The sequence below is a fragment of the Herpailurus yagouaroundi genome, unplaced genomic scaffold (assembly GCF_014898765.1).
Source record: "Herpailurus yagouaroundi ecotype Mexico unplaced genomic scaffold, PumYag 203, whole genome shotgun sequence".
NCBI lineage: Eukaryota > Metazoa > Chordata > Mammalia > Carnivora > Felidae > Herpailurus > Herpailurus yagouaroundi.
In genome coordinates, this window is record NW_024412434.1 from 33,489,873 (window position 1) to 33,502,051 (window position 12,179).

Consider the following 12,179-nt stretch of genomic DNA (forward strand, 5'->3'; position numbering starts at 1 on the left):
AGACATAAATCCAACCATGCCAATAACATTAAATGCGAATGGGTTAAACAATCCAGTAAATAAAGGCAATAAAGATCTTGTCAAGTTAGATGTTAAAAAGCAAGGTCCAATATTATGCTGTCACAAGAGACTCCCTTTAGATTCAAAGATAGACATAGATTGAAAGTTAAAATAATGGAAAAAGATGTATCTTGCATATAGTAACCACAGAAAGCTGGAGTGGCTATTGTAACATTAGACAAAATGGGCTTCATTTTTTTAAAGTTCTTATTTTAATACTACTTAGTTAACGAACAATGTTATCTTAGTTTCAGGTGTACAATGTAGTGATTCAACACTTCCCTACGTCACGCGGTGCATCATAACGACAGGGGCATCCTGAGTCCCCATCACCTAGTTCACCCATCCCCCACCCGCCTCCCCTCTGGTGACCAGCAGTTTGTTCTCTATAGTTAACTCTGTTTCTTGGTTTGCCTCTCTCTCTTTCCCTTTTTTTCCTCTTTGCTCATTTGTTTCTTAAATTCCACATATGAGTAAGATCCTATGGTATCTGTCTTTCTCTGGCTGACTTATTTCACTTAGCATAATACTCTCTAGCTCCATTCATGTCATTGCAAATGGCAAGATTTCATTCATTTTTATGCCTGAGTAATATTCCATCATATATATATATATATACATATATATATATATATATATATATATATATATATATATACCACATCTTGTTTACCCATTCATCAATCAATGGACACTTGGGCTGTTTCCATAATTTGGCTATTGTATATAATGTTGCTGAAACATTGGGGTGCTAGGCCATGATACTTCTAGGGTTAAAAAAACACATTGGGGTGTATGTATCCCTTTGAATTAGTAGTTTTATATTCTTCGAGTAAATTCCTGGTAGTGCAATTGCTGGATCAAAAAGTAGTTCTATTTTTTTTAATGTTTATTTTTGAGAGGGAGAAAGTGGGGTGGGGGCAGAGACAGAGTGGGACAGAGGATCTGAAGCAGGCTCTGTGCCGACGGCAGTGAACCATGAGATCATGACCTGAGCTGAAGTTGGACGCTTAGCCAACTGAGCCACTCAGGCACCCAGGATAGTTCTATTTTTTTTAAGTTTATTAACTTATTTTGAGAGAGAGAGAAAGAGAGAACATGTGGGAGGAGCAGAGAGAGAGGGGGAGAGAGAGAGAATCCCAAGCAGGCTCCATACTGTCAGCATGGACCCTGATGCGAGGCACGAATTCACAAACCTCGTCATGGCCTGAGCCAAAGTCAGATGCTTAACCAACTGAGCCACCCAGATGCCCCCCAGGTAGTTCTATTTTTAACTTTTTGAGGAACCTCCACACTGTTCTCCACACCAGTTTGCATTCCCACCAACAGAGCACAAGTGTTCCCCTTTCTCCACATCCTCGCCAGCACCTGTTGTTTCTACATTGTTGATGTTAGCCATTCTGACTGATGTGAGGTGGAATCTCACTGTGGTTTGGATTTGCATTTTCCTGATGATGAATGATGTTGAGCATCTTTTCATGTCTGTTTGCCATCTGGATGGCTTCTTTGGAGAAGGGTCTATTCGTGTCTCCTGCCCATTTTTAAATGACATTATTCATTTTTGGGGTGTTGAGTTTTAGAAATTATTATTTTTTTAGAAGTGATGATTTCTTTTTTTTATGGGTAGACTTGGGGTTTTTTTAAGTTTATTTTTTCATTTTGAGAGAGGAGAGAGAGCAGAGGAAGGGCAGAATGACAGGGAGAGAATGAATCTCAAGCAGGGTTCACACCATCAGCGCAGAGCCCAACGCATGCCTCAAACCCATGAACCGTGAGATCATGACCTGAGCTGAAATCAAGAGTTTGAGACATAACTGACTGAGCCACCCAGGTGCCCCTATAAATTCTTCGTATATTTTGGATACTAACCCTTCATCAGATATGTCATTTGCAAATATCTTCCCCCACTCTGTAGGTTGTCTTTTAGTTTTGTTCATTGTCTCCTTCACTGTGCAGAAGGGTTTTGTTTTGTTTTGTTTTGTTTGATGTAGTTGCAATAGTTTCTTTTTCTTTTGTTTCTCTTGCCCCAGGAGACATATCTGGAAAGAAGTTGCTATGACCAAAGTCAAAGAAGTTATTGCCTGTTTTCTCTTCTAGCATTTTTATGGTTTCAGGTCTAACCTTTAGGTATTTCATCCATTTTGGATTTATTTATTTTTTTAATGTTTATTCATTTTTGACAGAGAGAGAGAGCATGAGACAGAGCATGATGCTTAACCAACTGAGCCACCCAGGAGCCCCCATTTTGGATTTATTTTTGTGTATGATGTAAGAAAGTGGCCCAGTTTCCTTCTTTCACATGTTGCTGTCCAGTTCTCCCAACACTATTGTTGAGAAGACTGTCTGTTTCCCATCGGATAGTCTCTCCTGTGTAGTCGAAGATTAATTGACCATATAGTCGTGGGTTCATTTCTGGGTTTCCTATTCTGTCCTATTGATCTATTTGCCTATTGTTGTGCCAGTATCATACTGTTTTGATCACAACAGCTTTGTAATATAACTGAAGTCCAGAATTATGATGCCTTCAGCTTTGCTTTTCTTTTTCAAGGTTGCTTTGGCTATTCAAGGTCTTCTGTGGTGTCACACAAATTTTAGGATTGTTTGTTCTAGCTCTGTGAAAAATACTCTTGGTATTTCCATAGGGATTGAATTAAATGGGTAGGCCACCTTGGGTAGTATAGATATTTTAACAATTTGTTCTTCCAATCCATGAACATGGAATGTCTGACAAAATAGACTCCAAAACAAAAATGTTACTAGAGACAGAGACATTTAAATGACAAAAGAGCCAATCCATTAGGAAGAAACAATTATAAACATATATACATCTGATGACAGAACACCAAAATGTATGAAGAAAAAATTAACAGAAATGGAGAAATACACAATTTGACAGTACGTGGAGACTTCAATACCCATTTCCAACTATGAATAGAAAAACTAGGCAAAGAATAACAAGGAAATAGAAGACTTGAACAATAGGATATACCAGGGAGACCTAACAGACATCTTCTAAAACACCTGACCTCACACTAGTAGACTATACATTCTTCTCAAGTGCACAGAAAACATTCTCCAGGATAGACCATAGGTTAAACCATAAAACAAACATCAATATATTTGAAAGATGAAAACAATACAAAGTATGTTCTCCTGCCACAATGGGATGAAATTATAAATCAATAACAGAAAGAAACTTATAAAGTCATAAGTATGTGAAAATTAAACAACACACTCCTAAATAACCAATGAGCCAAAGAAGAAATTCAGAGGGAAATCTGAAAATACTTTGAGATAAATGAAAATGAAGATGAGACACACCAAAACTTGAAGGATGCAGCTAAATCAATATTTGGAGGGAAATTTATAGCTGTAAATGTTTGTATTAAAAAAAGAAGAAATATCTCAAGTATGTAAACTACCTCTCACCTTACACACCAGAAAAAGAGGAGCAAATTGAATCTAAAGGAGAAAGAAAGAAATGAAGATTAGAGTGAAAATGAATGAAATAGAAAAATAGAAAAAAATCAAGAAAATCAATGGAAACAAAAGCTGTTTCTTTAAAAACATTTATAAACTTGACAAGTCTTTGTCTAGATTTACCAAGAAAAAAAGAACTAGTCCTATTACTACATCCATATGTGAAAGATGGAAATATTATGACTGACTTTACAGAAATAAAAAGGTTGTAAAGGAATACTATGAACGATTTTATGCCAGTAAATTAGAGAATTCAATTGAAATGGGAAAATTCCTGAAAGATACACACTATCAAAACAGACTCAAGAGGAAATAGACGATGTGACTATATCTGTAACAAGTAAGGAGGCTGAATCAGTATTCACAAACTATGCACAAAGCAAAGCCCAGGTCCAAATAGCGTTGCTGGTGAATTTTACTCAATATTTAAGGAAGAATCAATACCAGTTCTTCAAAAAATTCTTCCGAAAGTAGAAGATGAAGGAATACTTCTCAACTCAATCTGTGAAGGCAATATTACTCTGATACCAAAACCAAAGACATCACCAGAAAACTATAGCTCAATATCTCTTATGAGTATAAAAATTCTCAACAAGGTAGTACTTTTTAGTAAGTGGAACACAAAACACATAAAAAGAATTCTACACTATGATCAAGTGGGATTTATTACAAAAACATAAGGCTGGTTTAACATTGGAATATCAATTAATGTAATAAACCATATCAATAGAATAAAAAAAAAACCCTCAAACCACAGAATCATATCAAAAGATACAGAAAAATCATTTGAGAAAATTCAACAACTTTTCTTAATAAAAACAGTGAACAAACCATAAATAGAAAAGAAATTCTTCAACCCAGTAAAGAATACTAAAAATAAACAAAACCCACAATCAACATCATACTTACTGGTGAAAGACTAGATGTTTTCATGCCAAAATCAGACACAAAACAAGGATGTCACTGTCACCTATGTATTCAACTTTGCACCCGAGGTCCTAGACAGGGCAATTGGGAAAGAAAAAGAAATAAGACAAAGAAGTAAAACTATTCAGAGATGACATGATATCGTATAAAGAAAGTCGTAAAGTATCCACTAAAAAACTACTAGAACTGATCAACGTATTCAGCAAGGCTGCAGAATATAAGGTCAAATACACAAAACTCAATTTTATTTCTATTCACTTGCATGAAACAGCAAAAACGTGAAGTTAAAATTCCATTCACGATAGCATCAAAAATACTTAGGAATAATATGAAGTTTAAAACTTTATACTCTGAGAATTGTAAAATGTTTTTGACAGAAATTAAATAGATCTAACTAAGTGGAAATACATCCCATGTTCATGAATTGGAAAACTTACTATTGTTAAAGTGGCAATACTCTCCAAGTGGATTTATGGACTCACGCAATCCTTATCAGAATCTCAGCTGGCTTCTTTGTAGAGATTGTGAAATTCATATGGAATTGCAAAGGACTCAGAATGACCAAAACAATCCTCACAAAGAACAAAGTAAGAGAACGCACGTTTCCCAGTTTTAAAACTTACTAAAGCAACGGTAATCAAGACCGTGTGGTACTGGCATGAGGGTGGACATATAGGTCAATGGAATAAAAATGAGAGTCCAGAAATAAACCCACATAGCTATGGTCAACGGATTTTACGCTAGGGTGCCAGGATATCTGATGGGGAAAGGATGATCTCTGTAACAAATGTGCTTGAACACCTGGGCAGCCATATGCAAGAAAGTACAATCGCACCCTTCTCTGCCACCTCATACAAAAGTTAACTCAAAATGGACCCAAGATATACATATAAGAGCTAAAACTACAAAACTCTTAGAAGAAAACAGAGGACTAAGTCTTCGTGGCCTTGAATAAAAAAGACAGAGGAGGACAAGCGCTGGCAAGGATGTAGAGGAATCAAAACCCTCATGCACTGCTGATGAGGATGGAAAATGGTGCATTTGCTCTGGAAGACAGTCTGCAGCTCCTCAAATGATCAGACATAGAGTCACCCTATGACCCAGCAATTCCATCCGTGGTACACAGCCAGGAGAAGTGAAAATATACGTCCACATAAAAATCTTCCACATGAAAAGTTCACGGAAGCAGTATTTGTAGTAGCAAGAAAGTCAAAGCAACTTAAATGTTCATCAGCTAACAAATGGGTAGACAAAATGTGGCATATTCATACAATGAGATTTTATTTCACCATAAAAAGGAATGAAGTACTGACACGTCTCAAAATGGATGAACTTGAAAAACATGCTCAGTGAAAGAAGCCAGTTACAACAGACCTGATATTGTATGATTCCATTCATGTGGAATGTCCACAAATCTAGATGGAAAGTAGATTGGTGGTTGCTTGGGGCTGGGGGAGGAGGAGTTCAGGGTGATAGCTAAATGGTGAGGGTTTTCTTCTTGAGGTGGCGAAAATGTCCAGCTCACTGTGCAGACGCTTGAGCGCATCTGTGAATATGCTCAAAACCACTGAATTTTACATTTTATTTTATTTTATTTTATTTTATTTTATTTTATTTTATTTTATTTATTTATTTATTTTATTTTTTTTTTTTTCAACGTTTATTTATTTTTGGGACAGAGAGAGACAGAGCATGAACGGGGGAGGGGCAGAGAGAGAGGGAGACACAGAATCGGAAACAGGCTCCAGGCTCTGAGCCATCAGCCCAGAGCCTGACGTGGGGCTCGAACTCAGGGACTGCGAGATCGTGACCTGGCTGAAGTCGGACGCTTAACCGACTGCGCCACCCAGGCGCCCCGAATTTTACATTTTAAATGGGTGAATTGTATTGATATATGAATTATATCTCGATAAAGCTATTGTTTTAAACAGTATAAACATGTGACACGATGCTGCTTAAAATCATAACTATGTGTAACTAGAAGTCTGGAAGGACGTATGACAAAATGTCTACAGGCCTCTTGTCCCTCTCTTGGCAGTGCAATTATAGATTACTTTCATTGATTACTTCTACAAGCGTTTTGTTTTCCAAATTTTATCGTTTTGCAATAAGAACAAAAATACTTTGAACATAAAAGCAAATAAACAGGGGCACCTGGGTGGCTCAGTAGGTGAAGCGTCCGACTTCGGCTCAGGTCATGATCTCACAGTTCGTGAGTTCGAGCCCCGCGTCGGGCTCTGTGCTGACAGCTCGGAGCCTGGAGCCTGCTTCTAATTCTGTGTCTCCCTCTCTCTGCCCCTCCCCCACTTGCGTGCATGTTCTCTTTCTGTCTCTCAAAAATTAATTTAGAAATTTTTTTACAAAGCAAATAAATATATATATATATCATAGAACAGCTTCTAAATCAGTTTTCTCCTATCAGGCTAAATAACCCCAAATTCTTCAACACATCACAAAAAGAATTTTCCCATCGTGAACTTTTTCTCCTCACTTATTTTATCTGCCATCAGGCCACAAGTCAATCAGCAGGCACATCGAGAACTTCCTGGTTGCCAAACGCAGAGGCCATTTGCAGCCCCATCTTCTGTGTTGTCACACTGACCACAGCTGACCGTTCCCTCCCCACGAGCCTCACCAGGCGGTGTCGGACGCCTTGCACATGCCCCAAAAGTACTTGTTGAATAACTGAAGTTTGAGCACCTGCTGGTTTGGGGATTTAAAACGAAGGCATAAAAAAACAAACAAACAAACAAACAAACAAACAAACAAATGAAACGAAGGCATAAGGAAGAACCAGAGAACAAAGTACGTAATTTAGTGCCGTGTTTCCTGGTTTGGAGCACAACTGCTCTTTCCTACGTGGGAAAGATGAATGTGGAGAAAAGCCATCAGTATCATTTATGCCAAATGCCCTTCATAGATAAGAGATGCCGTGGAAGCAGGTTCAAGAGGAAGGAGGACCTTCTTGCCAGACACCTTTCAGTACTTCCTGGAAAGAGTCTGTGTCTAGCCCGAGTGGTCCGGCAGGATCCCCGGCGTGGTTTCTGCTTCCCGTCACTCACGCCAACCCCTCCTCTTTAAGTCACCGCTGATGAATGAAATGCCTTTCTCTCTACATCCACCAGTCAAGACCCGATTCTTAGCATTGGCGGCCTTGTCTGACCCGCCCCGTGACGTTGTTCTTGCTCTTCTCTGAGCAGGTGTCTTCCTTCCCTGAGGACCTTGGCTCTGACCCTGCCTCTGCCTTTCCTCTCCACCCTGCCCACCGATTGGCCCTTGTTGGCTCCGCTCTGCACCCCAGGTAGAGAAAGCGCTGCTGGTGAAGGAACAGCATTTGTGTAAGTCTGAAGTTGAGCTATGGCGTGACCACACGAGAAGTGGGAAGGGTCCGCTGCGAGCAGAGCAGGAAGTGGGAAGAGGTGAGTGTGAAGAGGGAAGAGGAGCCAGGTGAGGAAGGGCTCTGGGTGCCCTGGGAAGGAGCTTGGAAGCGAGGGTGGGACCCACTCTGACAGCACAGGTGTCCTTACAGGAAGAGGAGGAGACGCCAGAGAGCTCTCTCTTCATGCACACACAGGAAGCACCGTGTGAGGACACAGAGAGAAGGTGCCTCTCCAGAAACCAACCCCGGGACCTTATCACGGACTTCCACCTTCCAGAACTGTGAGAAAACAAATTCCCATCGTTCAAGCTGTCCGTCCAAGGCATGCTGTTAAGGCAGCCCAGCAGACCTGCACAAATGCCAAGCTCATGAACCTCACCACCTCCCCGGGACCCTGCCAGACACCTCACACCTGACCCCAACCTCACACCTGACCCTAGATACTTCACAGCTGACCCAAACAGTGCGCACTCTTGACTCCCACGTGAAGCCCACTTTCCACCCACTTCTCTGCCTTTCAATAAGTGCTGTGACCAGCCAATCAGTTCTTCCAGCCCAAATTCCAAGATTCACCCTCAATTCTTCTCTTTCCTCACTAGCTGTGGCCAGCTTATCAGCAAGTTCAGTGGCCTCTCTCTTCAGGACACATCCTGAACCTTCCCATTGCCCCAGATCTCACGGCACCACCCTAATCAATTTTCTTTAACCCATTACTGCAACCCCCTCCTAATGGTTTGCTCTTATTTTTTTAAAATTTTTTTAATGTTTATGTTTTTGACAGATCAGAGAGAGAGAGATGGAGCATGAGTGGGGGAGGGGCACAGAGCAAGGGAGACAGAATCCAAAGAAGGCTCCAGGCCCTGAGTTGTCAGCACAGAGCCCGGCGTGAGGCTTGAACTCATGAAGCATGAGATCAGGACCTGAGCCAAAGTCAGATGCTCAACTGGCTGAGCCACCCAGACGCCCTGGTTTTTATTTTCAACATGCAGCAGTCTACCATGGTTTGTGAAGTGAGAGAAGGAAAATTTATGAAGCAAGCTGAACGGTCCAAGTAAGAGCTTTTTATCTTTTTTTTTTTTTTTGAGAGAGAGAGAGCACAGGCAGGGGAGGGGCAGAGAGAGAGGGAGACAGAATCCAAAGCGGGCTCCAGGCTCTGAGCTGTCAGCACAGAGCCCCACGCGGGGCTCGAACTCACCGACTGCAAGATTATGACCTGAGCCGAAGTCAGATGCTCAACAGACTGAGCCCCCGAGGCACTCCTGGTTCGGTCTTCTTATTTATTCTGTAGCCCCCTACAAGCCTCGTCTACACAGCGACAAAGTGATCTTTATAGCGCACAGCACGTGACCTCACCTTGCTGTTCAAAACCTCTGATTGGTTCCATTCTCCATCCAAGCCCCCCAGGGCTCCTGTGCCCCTACCACCTCACGTTGGATGCTTCTTCCCTGCCCCCCAGGTTCCATCCTGTCCCTCCAGGCAGCAGGGTCTCACTGCAGCCTCAGAGCATCTGCCATTTCTGTTCCCCATACCTAGCAAAACTCTGGAAGGCCTTCTCTTGTCAATGTGTGTGGCTCCTGGCGGGGGCCTCCGGTCACCACACTGCCTGACGGACACACGTGTGCCCAGGTCCCTTCAGCGCACACCCCACAGCAGGCAGCATAATGCCCACAAAGGTATCTTCCGCCGGATTCCTGGAACCCTAGGTATGTCACCGTGGGCAGCAAGGCTTGATTTCAGCAGCAGGTGGATTAAGGCTGCTAATCAGCTGACCTTAAAATGGGGAGGCTCTTCAGGATTACCTGGGTGGGGCCCACGCAGCCTCAGGCTCCTGGACGGTGGGTGGCCGAGGCGGGATCGTCAGGGTCGGAGGGATAGGACGTCAGAAAGACTGCATCCACCACTCTTGGCCGTGAAGGAGGAGGAAGGGGCCACAAGCCAACCCACTCGTGTGGGCGGCCTACCTCACATGGGAGAGGCAAGGCCACGTCCTCCCTTAGGGCCTCCTAATGAACCCTCCTGATTTTAGCCCAGGGAGATCCATCATAGACTTCCGGCCTTCAGAACGGTAAGGTGATAAATTTGTCGTGTGATAATTTGTTACAGCAGAAAAGGAAAATAACACGCACCCCAGTTTGGTTACATCACAGACTTACCGCCACCCAGAATGATCTCAAAGACTCACTTTTGCAGCGTCCCCTGCTCAGCAGTGTAACTCCACACAGACCAGGACCTCAACTGCCTTGCTCACGACAGTTGCCCTGGGCCCTGGCCAGCAGCGAACAGAAGTGCGTGCGAATGAGGATGTGTGCACAAGTAAAAGAAGAGGCTAACGGCAACTTGAGGGGCCGAGGCAGGTATTTCCGTGTGTTCGGCAGGCAAGTATAGCAGAGTGACAGGATCAGGTTGGAAGTGAGTGAGAAATGCAGAACGAGAGCGGTCTGAACCACGTAGGGCATTTCCTCTCCTGGAGAAGCAGGGATGTGGGGAGTCCAGGCCTGATGGTGCCACTGCTCCAGGAAATCCTCAGGAGCCCAGGTACCCCGACGTCCCTCCATCCTTAAGGGGTGGCATCATCGTCCTGGTCCCAAGTGGACTTCTGAGGAAAGCTTCCAGAAACTACCACACATCCAGTCCCACTTATAAAGCAGTGGGTATGGGCTCCCGCGTGGCTCAATCGGTTGAGCATCTGCCTTCGGCTCAGGTCATGATCTCGCGGTTCGTGGGTTCGAGCCCCGCATCGGGCTCTGTGCTGACAGCTCGGAGCCTGGAGCCTGCTTCGGATTCTGTGTCTCTCTCCCTCTCTGCCCCTCCCCCACTCACACTCTGTCTCAAAAACAAACATTAAAAAATTATAAAAAATAAATACATAGAGCAGTAGGTATCACAGACCGTGGAAAGGCCACTTTGCAAGCATTAAACGCCCAGGACAACAAACACGCCTGCAATTATATCAACAACTAAAGAATGTTTATTCCTTAGCGGTAGATATAGGAAGTTTTTATTTTCTGCTTTGGGCTTTTCTGTGTTTTCCACATGAATGGCGGTGAGGATGTGCTGCTTTGTAATCGGGAAAATCCATTAAAAAGCATTTCAGGGTAAGGAAGGAAGTGTCGCAGTGACGGGTCTGCTGTGCTGATTTACACAGGAGATCAGGTGCGCTGATTTGCGGTGGAGGAGGGGAGAGACAGAGAGAGAGAGAGAGGAACGGTCGGTACCGGTTGGGAGGAGGGCGATTTCCAGACTCACCAGGAAGACCAGCTTTCACTCTCCTGTTGTCAGGAATGTTTACAAACTGTCTGGAGGCTTGGGGGTTTAGGCTTGCTTGTGTTTTGATTTGCAGTTTATTCTCTTCACAAAATGACGGAGTCTAAAGGACAATGTGTGCATACAGCTCGGGGTACAGATGAGGCCAGAGATGTAAACTCTGGGATCCTGAAGACACCTGAGGCCCGCAGCCCGGCATCAACAGGGAAGCGGGTCCAGTTGGAACCTGCTTAGATCTTGTCATTTCAGGCTGAATGAAATTATAACTGAGAGATTCTTTTGCATTAGACCATGCCGCCTAGTGCCTCGGGCGTGTAGACGGGAGCTCTGTAAGCACTCTGGTAACACAAGTACAGACTTTGTATTTTGTGGTGCGAACCAGGCTCCAAGCTGCCATTACACGGAGCAGCCGGGGTTGCTGTGTGTATAATTTGATTCAGTCCATCAGGGTTCATGGGGTCAGCAGTTTGGAAGCAGAACTGTGGTCTGAGTCAGCTCCCAGGGCAGTTGCACAAAGGAGGGCCTGGCATGGTGGGCAGGCCAGAAACCTGGCTCGGAGCCTCCTCCCCTGCAGAGCCGTGTGTGAGCCCCTCCCTGCAGGGCTGCCGGGTAGGCATGGCGAGGATGTGAAGTGGGAGAGGCACGCCGTGGGGCCTGAGTCGAGGGGTGGGGGGAGGTTTCTTGGCCAGCCAGGAACACTCTGCGCCAGGCAGGATTAAGAGAGAGAAATTAAGATCTGAGGTTGCAAACACCCTCACACATTTTTCCTTCTTGCCAGGATTTCAAAGGATTATATTTTTAAAAAATTATTAACAGTGCAGTTTCAAGTTATTTGAGTTGTTCCATAGTGTTTACTTTGCTTATTTCCTGCTCTGGCTTCAGGCAGGAGGATTAAGCTCCTCAGATTTTACAGCAAGTAGGGCAGGTTAGCAAAGCTCTTTTAAACCGAAGGAGTAAGAAACACATCCTGGGCAACAGGTAAAGAAACATGTTGCCTAGGCGGTGAAATATGCTACTAAGAAAGCCATGACCTGGGTCAAAGCTCTCATTTAATCACAAAGAGTGACAA